The 20,688-nt window shown below is 39.5% G+C and overlaps 3 non-coding genes and 4 pseudogenes across 3 annotated transcripts; all 7 read left to right on the top strand.

Annotated features, from left to right (window-relative positions):
• The first annotated feature begins 3,371 nt into the window (after nucleotides 1-3,371).
• On the top strand, nucleotides 3,372-8,470 carry LOC131365838 (uncharacterized; annotated as a pseudogene).
• On the top strand, nucleotides 6,199-6,351 carry LOC131366460 (U2 spliceosomal RNA; annotated as a pseudogene).
• On the top strand, nucleotides 6,456-6,621 carry LOC131366455 (U2 spliceosomal RNA; annotated as a pseudogene).
• On the top strand, nucleotides 7,222-7,338 carry LOC131366469 (U5 spliceosomal RNA). The gene has a single exon (XR_009206814.1). It is a non-coding gene; the product is annotated as a U5 spliceosomal RNA (small nuclear RNA).
• Nucleotides 8,471-18,060: 9,590 nt separating the features above from the next.
• LOC131366466 (U5 spliceosomal RNA) lies at nucleotides 18,061-18,175 on the top strand. The gene has a single exon (XR_009206811.1). It is a non-coding gene; the product is annotated as a U5 spliceosomal RNA (small nuclear RNA).
• A 289-nt stretch (nucleotides 18,176-18,464) lies between these two features.
• LOC131366464 (U5 spliceosomal RNA) lies at nucleotides 18,465-18,579 on the top strand. The gene has a single exon (XR_009206810.1). It is a non-coding gene; the product is annotated as a U5 spliceosomal RNA (small nuclear RNA).
• Nucleotides 18,580-18,884: 305 nt separating this feature from the next.
• Nucleotides 18,885-19,095, top strand: LOC131366459 (U2 spliceosomal RNA; annotated as a pseudogene).
• The last annotated feature ends 1,593 nt before the right edge of the window (nucleotides 19,096-20,688 follow it).

Below are 20,688 nucleotides of genomic sequence, written 5' to 3'. Positions count from 1 at the left end.
ACAGTAACAAAACCTGTTAAGTCATGATTTCCCTTTGGGCCCCTAAAGCATGACCCATCTACAAAATAAGTTTTGAGTGTGGTAACGGTTGATTTTCCAAATCCCACCATGCATTCCTATAGATGTTACCAGAATCATGCGGCTCACCTTCCACTGGGGTCATCATCTATTTGGCCAAATATCTGTCTGGCGCCTCTAAATTGTCAACTCTTCTTTCTTCCTGTGGTGAGAAAGTATCACATCATAGCCTTTTTATATGCATGAGCGATTATTGTATACAAAATAGATAGGTGACATCATAATAATAGTTTTTTGATATGTAAATGCAGCTACTGAAAAACAAGGATAACATGGTGGTATGCCCTTCTTCATCCTAGTGTAGGTGTACTGCTGTACCCCGTACATAAATGCAAACAAATGCTGTGAGTCTGGTTGTAATAGAATCCTTAAAAAAAAAAGCATCAAAGGGCCATTTTTTTAATATGAAAATGAAGTTTAAACATGCAAATTTGATTTGACCATTATTCTGTGCTCAAATATATAAATGAATTTCATTTACCATTTGATTGAATAAAATTAAAAAAAGATTATAAAAAACTTTTTCTTGCCAGTGTGAATCTAACTGTAAGACAGCAACAGTCTTGACCTAAGTATAGCAACAGCAGTAGCAACAGCGGATAATAGAAACAAAGTATGAATCAAAGCTCACAATCTCTCCAGCGTGTAAAACAAGCAGGTCCAGAAATGGAATCCACCTCCAGCAGCTGCCACTCCTGTTCAACCACAGCAGCAACCAGAGATAAGCTCACATGATCCACCTGAGCCACAACCAGAAAATCAGTTAGCATTAGAGACCCCTCACCTCGGAAGAGAATGCAGACACAGCGACAGTCTGATCATCTAAAGTGGCAACACACACACAATCACACCAAGCGAATAAAGAACAGCAGATAAACAGCCCTGTGTGGGCAGATAACAAGACGGTTAATGATGTTTCCATGATTCTTATGAATTCTTGCACTTTATGTAAAAAATCATAGTTCATATCAAAGTTCATATTTCTGATCACTTTCCCATGTGTCTTATGAATTCTTTATTATGAAATCATTTTAATGTAAACAATCACATATCATATCATAGTCGACCCCAAACGTAAAAAAAGTCAAAGAAAACTGCCCCATTCAGCTGCACACATGCGTTTTTCTGAAAAACCGCTTTCCCTTGCTCGTAGAGCGCTGAGACTTGCGGAATCGCATTTTCAGTGCCAGAGAACAATGCAGAGAGCACACTGCACTGAGGCAGGAAACAAGCCTGTTTGATGAAAAATGATGAAAGTTGACTTTGTTATGTGAATTTTCATGGAATATCACTTTTTCCATGTTACTTATGAATTTTTGCACTTTAATGTAAAAAATCATATTTCATATCAAAATTCATATTTTTTTATCACTTTCCCATGATTCTTATGAATTTTGGCATTTTAATGTGTAATGTGGCAGGCAAAATTATTAATATTGAGTGTGATGAACTTATATCTTTAATCAAAAACAGACACGTTGGGGACTTTGGGGGGTTTTGGGAAGTGTGTCATAAAACAATTCACATTCCTGTGTACCTCCCCCTCTTTAAAGAGGCATTGGTGGAACTATTTTCTGGATCTCACCAAGAATGTACATTCTTTTACCCTTCAGGTTCTAATCTCAAGGAATACTGAAAATAAATATAATGATATACTTACTGTATGTTATTGATCTTTAATGTCATACTAAAGGTTATGGTGCAATTGGTGAAAAGGTCTAATTTCCAAATCAGAGTATACTATATAGTAGCAGTGTAGATAAGGAGATAATAGATTCGCTTGCATTACAAATCAAACCGCTTTATTTCAGTAGTACTCAATAGAAATAGAATTAACATGGACTAATGACCAACTTTTGGTCTGGTACTCTACAGAGGGCTGTAAACTAGAGACTAAAAGGACCATTTCAGCCCTTCTGGGATAATTTAATGCTGCAAACATCAGTGTATAATCTGAAGCTTAGGGATGTGTGGGAGATAGCTCTCTTAACCATCCCAAATGAGATAAAATCAAAAATGCCTGAAAATCTGAGATCTGGAGAACTTATAATTAAGAAAGAAAGAGAGAGATATATATAGAAAAGTATGAATGATTGAAAGCAGCGTTGTTGGAGTTAAGAGGACCAACACATGCAGAGTGGAACGAAATATTGGAAATAAAGCAAGTAGGGAAAAAGCCATGAAAAATAATGCAGGATCCCACATTCAACAAGCATTGATCCATGGGGCAGAGGCACCTGAAAATACCTATCTGGCACTAGTGGAATGGGCCTCTATAATAGAATCCAGACTAAAGCAAAACAAAAATTCCATATACCATACAGACCACAGAGTTCTGTAATGGTTCTGTAAAGCGTGCCAATCGTAACATCAAAGAAAACATTGCTAAACAGATAATTCAGCACCAAAACAAGTGGATTGATGCATTGCCCACAGTTTGACTGTATTGTGAGCATCCCCATCTAAAGCTACAGGTGTTAGCCCATACGAGCTTATGACTGGAAGGGTAATGAAACTGCCCATTGATCCAGAAATTTCTCCAGCAGGCTTGGGGCCTCTGATGCTTGCAACACAGCAGACTGTGCTGAAACAGCTTCACGAAGGGGTAAAAGTGTTGCAGGCTCAGGCTGTGCTGAGACAGCAACAGTCTGACCTGACTAATGATGCTCATTTCAATCCAACTTCTGAAACAAAATTTACAGAAAGAGACATGATAATGATATCTGTCTTTGTAAAGCAAAGTGCATTCTCTCCTGGGTGGCATGGGCCCTATGAGATTAAAGATAAAATCTGTAATAGCTGTGTGGCCGTAAGGGAAAATTAAGATGGTACCACATGTCCCAATGCAAACTATTCAATGGTCCAGCCAATAATTCACTAATGTTTCTCTGTGCTCTTTCTCAGGCTGATCACAGCAATCCCATGGAGACCAGATGAAAGGAAGGGCATGCTTGCATCAAACTAGGCCAAAGGGTATCTCTTACACACACCCTGAAATGTGGGAAATGGATGTGGAAATATTCAGAGATATTCCTCATCCACATCGTACTGCACAATACCACCTAGAGAAGTAGTCACATGGCCTCCCAGTTTATCACCGGAACCAAATTGCGCAACCAAAATTTGCTGTAAAGCAGGGTCCACACATCCCACAATAGTAAACATATCAGGAGACACACCAGCATACCCGTCCTTTCATAATATAACAGCCTGGTATATTATGGTTGTATCCAGGTTGTTTGGGAAACATTAATAAGACATTAATAAGACTTAATTGCATGATGTAAGTGATAATGACGCATGTAACCTATAACATTTCAAATATTTTGTCTGCTTTTGCAAAACATTGTAGTGAGGATGATAAAACAGCTACAGTCACAAATCGATGATTTAATCTCTGATTACGAAGGCAGACTTGCAGTCCAAATTCCACCTGTACCTTCTAAGAGAGATCTGTTTGGAAATTTAGCAGTTCTCTTTGGCTCTATGAATTAAATTGCCAACACTTACAAAATAACAGGACAATCACAATTCTCAGCTTAGTTGGCAAACCAGGTGGCCACTGGTTTTCAACATAGCACCAGTAGCAATGAAAATATCATCAATTCGGTTAGATCTGAAGCGCAAGCGCTTCTACTGGTCAGCCATACATTATTCAATCAAAGTCATACCATCAAACGTGACTTAGCCTGCAGATCATATGCACAGGATTTATTTACTGCTGCAAGACAAGAAATTTTAGACCTTCGTCTTCTCAAGACACCTAGGCATGCTTTAAATGATCTTATAGAAATTTTAGACTTGCATAGATGGTTTGCATCAGAAAAGATGAAAGATATTAAATACTTTGAATTACTGTCTACATTGATGTTATACGTTGGGAATAAGTGCACCGGCTGCATTGGGTTTTTTGCCAATTTTCCTTTTATACACCCAGAGCAAGTATTTTTGAACTCCACGACTATACGCTCTATAGGTATAGTAGTGAAGAATCAGATCACTAAATGGGACCACCTAACAGGATATATGACTTTAAAAGGGGATGAGACCTTGTTTACCACTTGCACCTGTTGTCATGAAACTTCCAGTTATGTTATATGTACATGTAATACTTTACTACAACCCTTCTCTTCCAATGATGCTAAGCTTATCGGTGTTCAGTCATGACGTGGTCATGCTGATGCGATTCACGTATCTCACACACAGTGGTGTTTCGTCAGTGAAATGAATTCCTTCACCTATGGCAGTCTGACCTGCCCTGCAAACCATACCTTCTGCTTGGAGGTTACGGAGGATTTCTCAATGGGTCAGATAAATATCTTGGGGAGGATTCCACTGGACACAGATGTTTCCCAATGGGGGGAAGACACTTTCTTTGAACATAGTACAAAAGATCTAACGGACACAATATATTTGGTACAACAAACTATACTACAGACTGAGTATCATCTGAACTAGGCTCAGGTGGAAGCAAACCTGGCTAAGGGAACAGCAGAGATCTTGTCAAGTTCAAGTTCCGTGGCTGTGTGATTGCCAGTGGACTTGTTCTCATATTGTCTACACTTCAGTGCAATTATTTCAGATTTATTCTTCGCTCCTCACGAGCATCTGCCAACACTGTTTTCACGCTTAGCCCCTTATAGGTGCCAGCCATTCAGAGACTGCTACAGTAAGATTCCCAGCAATGTCCCCTTGGGAATTATTTTGAAAATGTCTGTTGGATATATGTCCTTATGACCTTATTAAACCCCCTCGCAGGTCAACAATCTGAACTATGTCCTTTACAACCCATTTGGTGTGAAACAAAACTAAAAGCCAGATGTGTCCTTATGACCTGTCCAAAACCAGGCCTTCCGTGGACTCATAGATTGTATGACCCTTTGTCTCTATTGGGTATATAAGGTGCCCACTTTCCTATTATTATGTGTCTATATTGCAAGTTATGACTTTAATTCTGTAACTTGTGTTTTTCATACTATGCTGATCCTTTTAATTGCTACTGTGTTTAGTATTTTTCTAATTGAATAGACTGACTTAAGTGGAACCTGCCTGGCAAAATAAACTTGTTAATTCTGACTTATTCTGAGCCTATGGAAAATCATTATTATACACCTCTTTAATCTTAGCATGTGAACTTAAATCAGAATGGAGAAACCTAGGTTTATGTTGAAATGGAGTAGCCTCGACTTAAACTTCAATGGAGAATGAATCGGTTTTAAATTAAATTAGAACAAACTGAAACTTAAACTTGTATGGAGAAACCCAGGTTTAAGTTTAAATAGAGTTCAATCATTTCAATCATTTCAGTTTTCTATTTACTTAATGAATTAAGAATAGTCAACCCTCTTAATTGTGATCAGCATCAGATTATATTAAATATTAACTGGAGTCAGATTATCATTATACACAGAGCTCAAAGAATGAATCCAAATTTTAATTAATGAAGCAAATTCTTCAAGAAGAGCAAAGGAAAGGTAGAATACGAGATCCCTTCACCCACTCTACAGGATTCCATCGTTGAGCCAGTGGGTGGTCCTCACAAATGTAAACAATCACATTTCATATCATAGTTGACCCCAAACGAGTGAAAAAAGTCAAAGAAAACTGCCCCATTCAGCTGCACACATGCGTTTGCCTGAAAATCCACTTTCCCTTGCTCATAGAGCGCTGAGACTTGAGGAATCGCATTTTCAGCGCCAGAGAAGCACAATGCAGAGAGCACTCTGCGCTGAGGCAGAAAACGAGCCAGTTCGAGGAAAAATGATGAAAGTTGACTTTGTTAAGTGAATTTTCATGGAATATCACTGTTTCCATGTTTCTTATGAATTGTTGCACTTTCACTGTATAGGTGTGGCCTGAGACTGTCCGTTAAGCAGAGGAGATAAATGTTTATTGCTTCTTGGCCTTTTGGCTAAGATCAAGTGTTCTCTGGTCTGGTTTTGGGCTTTGACTGGGTTTGAGAAGGAGAATAGATGGCATGGGGTTTGTGTAGGATTGCTTCTCAGGCTTTTTAGCTAGGATCTATTGTGTTCACTGGTCTGGCTTTTTGGCCTTGGTCTGCATTCACGTTACAATCCTTAGTCTGGCCTTGAGAAGGCGAATGGTTAGGTATGGATATGGGTAGGATTTGGATTGAAAAAATAAAATCTGTTCTTATCAGTTTAATATCTGATTCGTTCTCTATATTAAAAAGATTTTTAGAGCTGGGAGCCGGAAAAGGGGCTTGCTACGTCCGCTCCGCGGATCAGCCTTTTTAGGTAGGATCTATTGTGTTCTCTGTGTGTATGTATTTTGTTTTGCTTTTTGGCCTTGGTCTGGGTTCACGTTACAATCCTTAGTCTGGCCTTGAGAAGGTGAATGGTTAGGTATGGATATGGGTAGGATTTGGATTGGAAAAAAAAAATCTGTTCTTATCAGTTTAATATCTCATACGTCCTCTATATTAAACAGATTTTTAGAGCTGGGAGCCGGAAAAGGGGCTTGCTACGTCCGCTCCGCAGATCGGCCTGGTATTGCAGTACTTCCAGGCTTGGTACACCACTTTCTGATGTAAAATGAAGGAGAATCAATTACTGAATCACTGATTTACTGACTTACTTACTTACTTACCAAATTATATCTGCATTCAACCCACCCTGTTCCCTAGCCTATCTTCACCTCCTTCTGCTCACCACTGTCAGTTGTTGCTCATCAACCTTTCAACCCTCATCGAGCATTGTGTTTCTTCGACAAGGGTTTCCTGGTGCTGCTCGGCTTATTTTTGATCGTCCATGAGTTTGATGTATTTTTGTGAGCTTTGCTCTGGCAAAGCTGTGTATGCATCAATGTTAAATGGGTAGTTTCCAGGAGTTGGGTCTTATTTGGTTATGTGACTTTATTCATGCTTGTATAGGTGTCACCTGAGGCTGTCCGTTAAGCAGAAGAGATAAAAGTTTATTGCTTTTCGGCCTTTTGGCTAAGATCAAGTGTTCTCTGGTCTGGCTTTGGGCTGTGACTGTATTCACATTGCCCTTCTTAGTCTGGCTTTGAGAAGGATATAAAAAAAAAAAATGAAAGAAAAAAAAAAGGGGCCGGCCTTACCCTCATCGAGGATTGTGTTTCTCTGACAAGGGTTTCCTGGTGCTGCTCGCCTTTTTTTCTTTATAGCTCTGGTTTTTGTTCAGTCATGCATAAATCTTCTGCTTTTTATTAAAGATTTCTGTGGCGAGGAACATCAATGGGCTATTGCTTCTCTGTTTTTTGGCTAGGCTCAAGTCTAGTATCTTAAGCCGTGCAGCGAGAGAGCGACACTCGGCCGGCCCCTGTGGTGCGGCTTTGACACTCCGTTAGGATCCAACTTCGGTTGGATGCTTCTCTGGACGTCAAGAAACGCTTTGGATGGGATTGGGTTGTTCTGCATTTACTGAGGGATTCTTGCAAAATCCAGCAGTTGAAGGTTTTCTGCCTGCAGGATTTTTCTTCGGCCGGTTTTTTGGATATCACCTTCTTCACCTTCTCGGACTGCACCTCCTTTTTTGACCAGTGCTCCCGACTGCCAGAAGGGGAGTCACTTCGTGGACTACGCCTTGTGCCCCTCTTCACAATGGATGAGGTCCCAATCACCGTCCATCTCTACAACCCATTCGTCGCGGATGAGGACGTCAGGGCTTTCCTCGGGAGGCACTGCTCCTCGGTGTCAGCAGGGGAGAAGGTCCGAGGACGATTCGGGATCTGGAACGGGAAGAGGAGGTTCCTTGCCAGGCTGGAGGTGGACCCGTCTTTGCCTGGGGGCTTGTTGCACCCACCAGGCAGTTTCACCATTGGTCCACACCGTGGTTTCCTTTACTATCCTGGCCAGCTTTTCTACTGCCGGCATTGTGGTGCTCTGGGGCACACAAAGGAGCGCTGCACAGGAAGGAGGTGTCGCACGTGCGGTTCCGACAAGCATGTGATGGCGGACTGCGGGGCTCGCAAAACCTGCAGCCTCTGTGGCAGTGAGGAGCATCTTTACCGACACTGCCCATCCCGGAAGAAGACATTTGCAAGCCTCTTCACTGAGGATTTTGAGGTGGCGGGACCCTCTGTTTAGGGACAGCGGGAGGAGGTGGGCCCTGCCCAGAGTGAGGTGGTGCTACAAGGAGCAGACACAGAGATGGATTCGGTGGTAGAGTCACTGAGGCATCCTGACCGAGGGGGATGAGTGGCACAGAACCCTCTTAACCTTTTGCAGGGCGAGGAGGATACCGAGGCGTCCGAGGTGGAGGGAAGGCGTCTGGACGAACCCCATCCAACCAAGGCTGGGACTCCCAACATGCCTTCATCAGTGCTGGAGATGGAGTCGGAACCCAACACCCAGCAAAGTACCTGGATGCCTGTGTCCTGGACTGAGGTACTGGAGGGCCTGGAGGCATAGTCTAGCTCCACCCAACTGAGCCTCTATGGATTTCTCAGATGATTTGGAGCAGGGAGTCTTAGACCAGGAGTTGGAAGAGGAGGGTGCTGGGCCCTTGGATGGTGGGCGGACTAGATCGGCTGACGGGGTGAGTGAGGAGAGGAACCCCAAGCGGTCCCGTCGGGAGAGGAGGTGGGAGTTTGACCTTCTGGGCATCCAGGATGTACAAGGTACGATGGGATCTGGAGAAGAAAGGGGGGGAGGGGGGTGTTTTTGCTGTTTTCAATGTTTTTGATTATTTGTTCTGTTGGGTGGTGGTTGTTTATGGAATGCATTGTATGATTTTTTTTCTTTTTCATTATCACAATGCATAGTTTAACCTTGGCAACTTTAAATGTTAGGGGGTTTAAGCAGCCACTTAAGAGGGCTGCGGTCTTTTTGAGTTTACGCTCTGTATCTTTTGATTTGATTTTTTTGCAAGAATGCCATTTAAGTTCGGAGGCTGAGGGGGAGTTTTTTTCAGAGGGTTGGAAATTGGGGCCATCAGTTTGGGGGGTAGGGGATGGGAAGGGAGATGGAGTTGGGATTCTAGGAGGAGGAGGAGGAGGAGGAGGATTTGTTTTTGTTTTTGCCTTTTTATGTGTGTGTGTTTTGCGATTGTGTAAGTGTGATGTCTGTTTTTCCTTCATAGAATATCTGTGTTTTATTTTTTTGGTTCCAATTGCATTGTAAGGATGTATGGGTGTTGGTGGGGGGTATGGAGAGATGGGGAGAAGGATTGTCCTTTTTTATTTTTGGGGACTGATTGGAAATGTGTTGAAGTTGATGTGTTTTTTTGTGTGTTTTTCTTGTGCGAACTGGTTTTAATAAAAAAAAAATAAAAAATAAAAAAATTATGAGCTTTGCTCTGGCAAAGCTGTGTATGCTTCAATGTTAAATGGGTTGTTTCCAGGAGTTGGGTCTCATTTGCTTATGTGACTTTATGCATGCCTGTATAGGTGTGGCCTGAGACTGTCCGTTAAGCAGAGGAGATAAATGTTTATTGCTTCTTGGCCTTTTGGCTAAGATCAAGTGTTCTCTGGTCTGGTTTTGGGCTTTGACTGGGTTTGAGAAGGAGAATAGATGGAATGGGGTTTGTGTAGGATCGCTTCTCAGGCTTTTTAGCTAGGATCTATTGTGTTCACTGGTCTGGCTTTTTGGCCTTGGTCTGGGTTCACGTTACAATCCTTAGTCTGGCCTTGAGAAGGTGAATGGTTAGGTATGGATATGGGTAGGATTTGGATTGGAAAAAAAAATCTGTTCTTATCAGTTTAATATCTCATACGTCCTCTATATTAAACAGATTTTTAGAGCTGGGAGAGAGAGAATTATGGTGTATATTTCATCAAACCGATTTTGACAGGTCTGACAGCCAATCAGAATCATCCACGTCACATTGTCCCGCCCCTTTCAACCAATCAGAATCGTTTACGTCACAATGTCCCGCCCCTTTTCAACCAATCCGAAAAACGTATCCGTCACATTAGCCCGCCTCCTTCTCAACCAATCAGAAAAACGTATCCGTCACAATATCCCGCCCCCCTTTCATCCGATGAGGTTGATTGATGGGGTAGGTTTACATATTCCCTTAGTCATCAGGATCTTAATCACACACACACACACACGTGCACAAAACGTCAGTACGTGACACACACACACATACACACGTGCGCAAACCCCCTTGTACGTGACACACCTACGCACATAAACATATGAACAAGTATGTTTCTACTGATAAAACATAGACGTTATAAGTTTATCTCCTGAAGGTTACGTATTCCATAGTCACCCCACAATCACCCACACACATACAACCCCTTAACCCTTACCTTGAAACACACACACACACCCAATGTTTATAAAAATAAAGTTTAATTTGTTTTTAGTCTATTGATTATTTGAAACTATTATTTTAAAAATGTTTATAAATAAAGTTTAATTTGTTTTTAGTCTACTGATTATTTGAAATTATTATTTTAAAAAATGTTTTATAAAAATAAAGTTTAATTTGTTTTTAGTCTATTGATTATTTGAAATAATTATTTTAAAAAATGTTTTATAAAAATAAAGTTTAATTTGTTTTTAGTCTATTGATTAATTTAAAAAATGTTTATAAATAAAGTTTAATTTGTTTTTAGTCTATTGATTATTTGAAATTATTATTTTAAAAATGTTTTATAAAAATAAAGTTGTTTTATAAATCGTTGGGTCTCCCTGAACATGACACACACACACACACACGTGCACAAACCCTCAGTACGTGACACACCTAAGTACATAAGCACGTGTTTTCTACTGATATGGCATATTGAATAAGTTTATGTCCAGAATATTCCCTTAGTCAGCGTTGGGTCTCCCTGAACATGACACACACACACACGTGCACAAACCTTCAGTACATGACACACCCATTTTCTCCCCTTGAAATACTTTGTTTCCACATACAGAATATCGTAGATTCATTGAGCGCAACTATGGCTACTTGTCCTGGTGCACCTAAAAAACAGAAATCTACTATGGGTAGATTTTCAGACATCTTAGAATGTGAAAATGTTCAATACTGGACATTATCAGAAGACTGCACAGTCGGTTTTTATTTCAATGTGGATTCAGTAGACGTAACCGGGGTACCGGGGCGGATTCACTGGAGCAATGCCACGGAGATGGTGACTTTTGACCTGGGTGACTGGGTCAAGTTTCGTAAATGGTGTAAAGACTTTGACTACATCATTCGGATGGATTTCTTTTCACCTATGGCCTACAAACGGAAATGGAAAAACTACGCATCTCCGCATCTGACATACCGCATCAGAGCATCAAATTTCTCCAAGAATCAAGTCTCACTACATATTTCTACCACCGCTAAGGCCAAGGCCTACACATCTGAAGACGGAGAGATCTGTGAAGTGAGGTTTGAACGTGCCAGCTGGCATGATCTAGATCAGTACTTTAATCAAATCAGCAGATCATTCGAAAAAGTGGCGAGAATCAAAGAAATGGAAGCATTACGTGTAAAACTAGAGGAACTTTTCTGATTCAATAGTCTTTCAAGACTGAACAGAAACCACACCTTCTACTGACTCCACCCCTAATGCTGTATATATGACCCTGACTAAATTTTCTGTTGTAAAAACATCTGATCATCTGAGAACAAAATGTCTCAAGAATTCAACCCCCTTCTTCTACACCCCGTTCGCTTCCGACGGTGATGATGATGCATCCTGTTCTGGTTGTAAAGACGATGAAAACTTCGCTGATTCCTTAGGAAAAAGAAATCTAACCTATCTGTCTACGGACGACGAAGCTGACAGGTGTATTTCTACCACTGTTCTGGCTATCATCCGCGCTGTGGTGGGTGAACTGCTGGACAGGATCATCGACCAAGATCTCAAAGACAACTGTAACGGTTGCGCAATCGATCACCCGAGCCAACTCCAACACTCGTGCCTTTTCGATCCTGAACAATACTACCTGCATATGAACTCCCACAGATTGATGAAAAAGCTGTTTAAACCTTGGTTGAAATACACTGTGGCTAAAGGACTGAAAATGTGCGGTGTCAAAAAAACTCCATCCTTAGAAAAAATTCAAGGTATCGCAGAAGCTATCACATGAGACTGGAAAGATGAACCCTCCATCAAATCGGTTCTGAGTGAAGCTAAAGAGAAAACGAAGGAACTCTGCAGCGAACAGGTGTATGAAGATGTTGTGGATTACTGGACCTTTCACTCGTCTCTGGAACCCCAAGACCCCCCTCATACCTGGGAAACCTCAAAGCGCGCCTTGTCGGTTCTGACTCCGAGAAAAAGATCTAAAGACTGAGATCATCACCATTTGAAATCGATGAACAACATCCTGGTTATTTTCACTAAACCCATTCATGTTTAATTTGTTTTTAGTCTATTGGTTATTTGGAATTATTATTATTTTAAAAATGTTTATTTTGTTTTTAGTCTATTGATTATTTGAAATTATTATTTTAAAAATGTTTTATAAAATAAAGTTTAATTTGTTTTAGTCTATTGGTTATTTGGAATTATTATTTTAAAAATGTTTTATAAAAATAAAGTTTAATTTGTTTTTAGTCTATTGGTTATTTGAAATTATTATTTTAAAAATGTTTTATAAAAATAAAGTTTAATTTGTTTTTAGTCTATTGGATATTTGAAATTATTATTTTAAAAATGTTTTATAAAATAAAGTTTAATTTGTTTTTAATCCTCTGATTATTTGAAATGTTTACGTAACTATAACCACGTGATGTGTCTTTTTTAATAAAAACATTAATCTATAATCTTGTTTGATCATTATTGTTCTGACACTTCAAAATGAGTACACGGCTATTGAAAAAAATATATTATACGCCATCCGACCCCGGATCATATGGCGGTGTTGAGAGTTTGCAAAGAGCTATCGTTGAGAAAACGGGTAAAAGAGTTAATGATGTAGAGATAAAAAATTGGTTAGCCGAGCAGGATGCTTACACTCTTCATAAACCGGTGTCTACAAAGTTTAAAAGAAATACTGTTTTCGTGAAACACATCGATGAACAATGGCAACCTGATTTAGTAGATATGAGTAACCTGTCAGACATTAATGACAATGCGAAATTTTTGATAACGTGTATAGATATTTTATCCAAATATGCTTGGGTGCGTCTGTTACGAAACAAGACCGCTGATGAAGTAACTAAAGCTTTTGAGTCCATTCTAAAGGAAGGTAGAACCCCTAAGAAACTACAAACTGATCAAGGGAAGGAGTTTTTTAACAAGAAGTTTCAGAATTTAATGAAAAAACACGACATTATTCATTTCGCCACGGGTACAGGGCAAAAAGCAGCGGTGTGTGAGAGGTTCAACAGAACACTAAAGACCAAAATGTGGAGATATTTTACTACTTTTAACACGAGGAAATACACAGACGTTGTACAAGGTCTGGTTCATGGTTACAACCACAATTATCATTCCAGCATCAGAATGAAGCCTGCTGAGGTCAACGAAGCCAATTCTTTCACGATATTTAAAACTCTTTACGGGTTATGCTCATCGAAAATGAAGAAAATAGAGAAAATAAAATTCAAATATAAAATAGGTGACGTAGTTAGAATTTCCAGATCAAAAGGACAGTTTGAAAAAGGATATGAACAAAATTTTACAGATGAGTATTTTACAGTTTCTGAATGGATACCGAGAGATCCCCCGGTATATAAACTGCAAGACTGTGACGGGGAAAAATTGATGGGACATTTTATGAGCCTGAGATACAAAAGATTATTGTTGGAAAAGACAAGACGTTCAAAATTGAGAAAATCCTGTCAGAAAAGACTCTAAACCGGAAAAAGGTATGTCTGGTGAAATGGCTTAATTGGCCCCGGAAATTCAATTCCTGGATTCCGGCTGAAGCAGTAGTGAACATCGAACGATAGAATTTAAAGATCACGACGCGAACACAACTTCTAACTATATTCATTAAGTCATGGATGAGTGCGGATACTTTGTGACTCTTCCGAGCAACGCGTCTACGGACATTTACCCCGATAATAAGATCTCACACTACACTACTAATCTTGCCAAACCAATTGATCTGAAAGGAGACTGGGAAGTCTCACTTGCGGAGGTTCAATATGTCCATAATTGGCACTCAGTAACCCAGAAAGAATGTCAATTTCATGTGGTTCTGTTGAACAGATCAAAGAAAATAAAATACTACGTCTGTCACATCACTAAAGCGTATTACGAAAGTATTGAAAACCTGGTTAGTGAAATCAACCAAACGATGAGAAACCATAATATCGACATGGAGTTATCCTATAACCCTTTAAAAAAATAAAATACATATGGTATGCCAATTATCGTACACATTCAGCGCTAATGGAAACCTGGCCTATATGCTGGGTCTACCCCCAGACGGTATGTTAACGTTTGAAGCTCCAAAATTTCACGTTTACTTTGAATAGAACTTTCAAGCATGGTCAGAAAAGACTGTAAATCAGCGGACCCATTAACTAGATGAATGCGTGACGATACGTCGATCGTATCACCTCTAATTTCAACCGTTACTATGTCCTTTGATGAAATCATTTCATTAGCCACTTCTATCAAACTGTTTAAGATTTCTAAAACATAGTTATAAAAATCCGCAAAGCTGTCTACAGCTGCGATCGATGAAAAATTTACTCTTCTCCTAATTTCAGTATTACTGAATCGGTCGCGATTAATTATTCTAATATTAGGATCAATTCCGTTACCAGCTTGCACGTTTTCTACATTAGGAGGGGCTATGTTCTCGACGTTATCTGTTCGCATGTTTTCTACGTTAGGAGGGGCTATGTTCTCGTCATTATCTAATTGCATGCTTTCAACACTAGGGGGTTGTATGTTAACACCACCAAATATTTGCATGTCATTACAGCTTTGGGGGTTTATGTTCTCAGTATTAGCTGTTTTCACGTCTTCTACATTAGGAGACTGATCATTTACTGTTTCAGTCCTGTTCATTTACAGTTTGAATGTTTTGTGAAGCAACGGTATCGAAAAAGTTTACAAAACCCGCATTTAACATAACGAGGCTTTGGTTAAGATCATGAAACAAATCATGTGGAGATAACGGTGTATGATTATACTCGATTTCTGAAGTAGAGACCTCGTTGATGTTTTGATCTGTGGCTAAAGCCAAACTATCATTTAATTGATTAACCGCATCTAATAACTCAGGATTCAAGGGGGTAGAGTAACCTTGTTCATTTAGACTATTCTGTAATGTTAGCAGACTCTGGGTAAGTTCACTGAATATGTCGTATTGAGTATGTGGTGTATTTGATACATTATGATCTGAATTATGATTGGAATGCTCAAATTGGGTATTAACCGGCTCAGGACTTCTTAGACTAACATTCAACTGGTTAACAGCATCTATTAATGAGGGATTCGACTGTGTAGAGTAACCTTGTTCATTTAGACTATTCTGTAATGCTAACAGAGTCTGGTTAAGTTCACTGATTATGTCGCGTTGTTGTGTCTCAGGTGTAATGATGTCACTATAATCTGTAATAGGGGTCTGTCTAACAAGCTGCTGTGATGGTCCTAAACTCTCGTTTAACCGGTCGATAGCGTCTGTTAAATAGGGGTTCAGAGTGCATGAGTTGTGCTGTGACAAACTACTAGAAAAAGTTTCATCAAAACCGATATCACAAGACGGTAGATTATTTTCACCACGTATTTTCTTAGCCCCTGAAGACTGTGTGAGATTCACCCGCTTCTGCGCCATGTCTATTGTGAAATCTTTTTATCAACTCTATATTCACAGCAACACAGCTATTCAGACATTCAAGAGTATCATATAATGATTGAAGATATTCAATACCTGAAGTGTTGTCAAGTGTAATAAACAGACGTTCAAAGCTTCCAAATTTTTCGTCTCTTAGTCGAAAGAATCCGTTCAATGTGATGAAACACTCCTCAGGGTATGTAGCCGCTTGATCGACGTTATTTTCTCCTCCGTCGAAAACGTGACCTATGTCTTCTTCTTCTTGTTCTTCATCAGTATCACTCACTTCTGGATTAGAAAGAATATTATTAATAAACTGTATAAGGGTGAGCTTTTTCAACCGTTGAATGGGTTGGTTACATTTTTAGAATATATATATATATATCAATATTAATATTTTGTCATGACTTACAATCCACGTAAGTGGGTTGTTCTAGGTGATTAAGCACCTGATTCAAGATGTTTTCTCCTTCGAAAACACGTTCTATGTCCTCTTGTTCTTCATCAACAAATAATAAAAGTATAGGGTAAGCTTTTACAATCCTTGAACGGCTTGGCTACATTTTTTAGAATATTGACATTTTATGATATGACTTACCCACAATTCGAGGAATTGGCTTACGTCACGGATGTACTAAAGCGGTAGGCTGCCCCCAAATTGTTGTGACATGTAAATTGCGTTGATGTTTTAAAACACTCGCCATCTGAAATAATCACTATGCTGTTGTCTAAGACATCATAGGAAAAAGATTCTATTAGTATTCCGAGTTATACATTTCATCTTAAAACAATGTTCTGTGAGACATAATGAAAATACCTAATGCTGATTGATCTCGATTTCCTAGACACTACTGCCAGATATGTATAGTCCGACCTTGTTCTGTAATTAAATGTATCAAATTAAACTTTATATATCTGTTTCCATCTATAAGTGAATAGAACAAGATATTCTTTCTAATTATATTATTCTAATATTAATATTATTAATGACATTCAATCTAATACACATGAATGAAATGATTCAAGTTAGTGAAAATGTGTGAAGTTCTCACCTGCAGAAAGGTCCGTGATCTCTAAAAGTTAGATTGGAGAGCGTAGAAGTTCTGTACCCTCTGTCAGATCCTCTAAGTTGTGAAACCACTTGGGAGACCCAACGCTGACTAAGGGAATATTCTGGACATAAACTTTTACAATATAAAAGTTTATATTGTGTGTGTGTGTGTGAGAGAGAGAGAGAGAGAGTGAGAGAGAGAGAGAGAGAGAGAGAGAGAGAGAGAGAGAGAGTGAGAGATGTTCAGGGAGACCCAACGATTTATAAAAGATTCTTTAAAATAATAATTTCAAATAATCAATGGACTAAAAACAAATTAAACATTATTTATAAAAAAAAATTTCAAATAATAATTTCAAATAATCAATAGACTAAAAACAAATTAAACTTTATAAATATTTTTAAAATAATAATTTCAAATAAACAATAGACTAAAACTAATTAAACTTTATTTTTATTAACATTGGGTTAATAGGGTTAAGGGGTTGTATGTGTGTGGGTGATTGTGGGGTGACTGGAATACGTAACCTTCAGGAGATAAACTTATAACATCTATGTTTTATCAGTAGAAACATACTTGTTCATATGTTTATGTGCGTGGGTGTGTCACGTACAGGGAGGTTTGCGCACGTGTGTATGTGTGTCACGTACTGACGGTTTGTGCACGTGTGTGTGTGATTAAGATTCTGATGACTAAGGGAATATGTAACCCCACCCCATCAATCAACCTCATCGGATGAAAGGGGGGCGGGATATTGTGATGGATACGTTTTTCTGATTGGTTGAGAAGGAGGCGGGATAATGTGACGGAAACCTATTTCGGTATTTTTATTTGTTGAAAGGGGCGGGGCAATGTGACGTAGAGGATTCTGATTGGCTGTCAGACCTGTCAAAATCGGTTTGATGAAATATACGCCATAATTCTCTATGCTGGGAGCCGGAAAAGGGGCTTGCTATGTCCGCTACGCGGATCGGCCTGGTATTGCAGCACGTCTAGGCTTGGTGCACTGTTTTCTGATGTAACATGAAGGAGAATCGATTACTGATTTACTGACTTTCTTACTTACTTACCACGTTGTCTGCATTCAACCCACCCTGTTCCCTAGCCTATGTTCACCTCCTTCTGCTCACCACTGTCAGTTGTTGCTTGTCAACCTTTCTCCACTCAACCAACCCAAGGAGCCAGACTTACCCTCATCAAGCATTGTGTTTCTCCGACAAGGGTTTCCTGGTGCTGCTCGGTTTTTTTTCCTTATACCTCTGGTTTCTCTTAAATCACACATAAATCTTTCGTCTTTTATTAAAGATTTCCGTGGAGTGGAACATCAGTGAGTTTGATGTATTGCTGTGAGCTTTGCTCTGGCAAAGCTACCCAATATTAAATGGGTAGTTTCCAGGACTTGGGTCTTATTTGGTTATGTGACTTTATGCATGCCTGTATAGGTGTGGTCTGAGGCTGTCCGTTAAACACAAGTGTTCTCTGGTCTGGCTTTGGGCTGTGACTGTATTCACATTGCCCTTCTTAGTCTGGATTTGAGAAGGCGAGTATGACGGAAAGGATATGAAAAAAAAGAGGGGCCGGCCTTACCCTCATCGAGCATTGTGTTTCTCCTACAAGGGTTTCCTGGTGCTGCTTGCCTTTTTTTTTTTTTTTCTTTATAGCTCTGGTTTTTCTTAAATCATGGATAAATCTTTTGCTTTTTACTAAAGAGTTCCATGAAGAGGAACATCAATGAGTTTGATGTATTTTTATGAGCTTTGCTCTGGCAAAGCTGTGTATGCTTCAATTTTAAATGGGTAGTTTCCAGGAGTTGGGTCTTATTTGCTTATGTGACTTTATGCATGCGTGTATAGGTGTGGCCTGAGGCTGTCCGTTAAGCAGAGGAGATAAATGTTTATTGTTTCTTGGCCTTTTGGCTAAGATCAAGTGTTCTCTGGTCTGGTTTTGGGCTTTGACTGGGTTTGAGAAGGTGAATAGATGGAATGGGGTTTGTGTAGGATCGCTTCTCAGGCTTTTTAGCTAGGATCTATTGTGTTCACTGGTCTGGCTTTTTGTCCTTGGTCTGGGATCACGTTACAATCCTTAGTCTGGTCTTGAGAAGGTGAATGGTTAGGTATGGATATGGGTAGGATTTGGATTGAAAAAAAAATCTCTTTTTATCAGTTTAATATCTCATACGTCCTCTATAATAAACAGATTTTTAGAGCTGGGAGCCGGAAAAGGGGCTTGCTAGGTCCGCTCCATGGATCGGCCTGGTATTGCAGTACTTCCAGGCTTGCTGCACCGTTTTCTGATGTAAAATGAAGGAGAATCAATTACTGAATTACTGATTTACTGACTTACTTATTTACTTAGCAAATTATGTCTGCATTCAACCCGCCTTCTGCTCACCACTGTCAGCTGTTGCTCATCAACCTTTCCCCACCCATTCTCCACTCAACCAATGCAAGGGGCCGGCCTTACCCTCATCGAGCATTGTGTTTCTCCGACAAGGGTTTCCTGGTGCTAGTTGACTTCTTTCCTTTATAGCTCTGGGTTCTCTTAAATCATACATAAATCTTTCACTAAAGATTTTTGTGGAGAGGATCCTTCATGGGTTTGATGTATTTTTGTGAGCTTTGCTCTGGCAAAGCTGTGTATGCTTCAATGTTAAATGGGTAGTTTCCAGGACTTGGTTTTACGTAGTTATGTGACTTCATGTATGCCTGTATAGGTGTGGCCTGAGGTTGCTCTTTAAGCAGAAGAGATAAAAGATTATTGATTCTTGGATATTGGCTAAGATCAACTGTTCTCTGGTCTGGTCTGTTTTTGGGCGTTGACTGGGTTTGAGAAGGAGAATAGATGGAATGGGGATTATGTAGGATCGCTTCTCAGGCTTTTTAGCTGGAATCTATTGTGTTCACTGGTCTGGCTTTTTGGCCTTGGTCTGGGCTCAAGTTACTATCCTTGGTCTGGCCTTGAGAAGACTAAAAATACCAAAATTCATATTTTTTTCACTTTCCTATGTTTCTCATGAATTTTTGGATTTTAAAATAATCAATCACATTTTATATCATAGTTGACCCCAAACGTCAAAAAGTCAAAGAAAACTGCCCCTTTCAGCTGCACACATGCGTTTGTCTGAAAAACCGCTTTCCCTTGCTCGTACAGCGCTGAGACTTGCGGAATCGCATTTTCAGCGCCAGAGAAGCACAATGCAGAGAGCACACGGCACTGAGGCAGGAAACGAGCCAGTTCGATGAAAAATGATGAAAGTTGACTTGGTTAGGTGAATTTTCATGGAATATCACTTTTTCCATGTTTCATATGAATTTTTGAACATTGATGAAAAAATCATATTTTATATGAAAATTCATATTTTGATGACTTTTTGATTCATATTTTTGATGACTTTCCTTTGTTTCTCACGAATTTTTGCATTTTAGCGTAAACATTCACGTTTCATATCATAGTCGACCCCAAACATGTGAAAAAAGTCAAAGAAAACTGCCCCTTTCAGCTGCACACATGAGTTTGTCTGAAAAACCGCTTTCCCTTGCTCGTAGAGCGCTGAGACTTGCGGAATCGCATTTTCAGCGCCAGAGAAGCACAATGCAGAGAGCACACGGCACTGAGGCAGGAAACGAGCCAGTTCGATGAAAAATGATGAAAGTTGACTTTGTTAGGTGAATTTTCATGGAATATCACTTTTTCCATGTTTCATATGAATTTTTGAACTTTGATGAAAAAAATCATATTTTATATGAAAATTCATATTTTTGATGACTTTCCTATGTGTCTCACGAATTTTTGCATTTTAGGGTAAACATTCACGTTTCATATCATAGTCGACCCTAAACATGTGAAAAAAGTCAAAGAAAACTGCCCCTTTCAGCTGCACAC

The sequence above is a fragment of the Hemibagrus wyckioides genome, linkage group LG15 (genome assembly GCF_019097595.1).
Source record: "Hemibagrus wyckioides isolate EC202008001 linkage group LG15, SWU_Hwy_1.0, whole genome shotgun sequence".
Classification (NCBI taxonomy): Eukaryota; Metazoa; Chordata; class Actinopteri; order Siluriformes; family Bagridae; genus Hemibagrus; species Hemibagrus wyckioides.
Note: the sequence above shows the minus strand (reverse complement) of the source record. Positions and strands in the feature narration are given on the sequence as shown.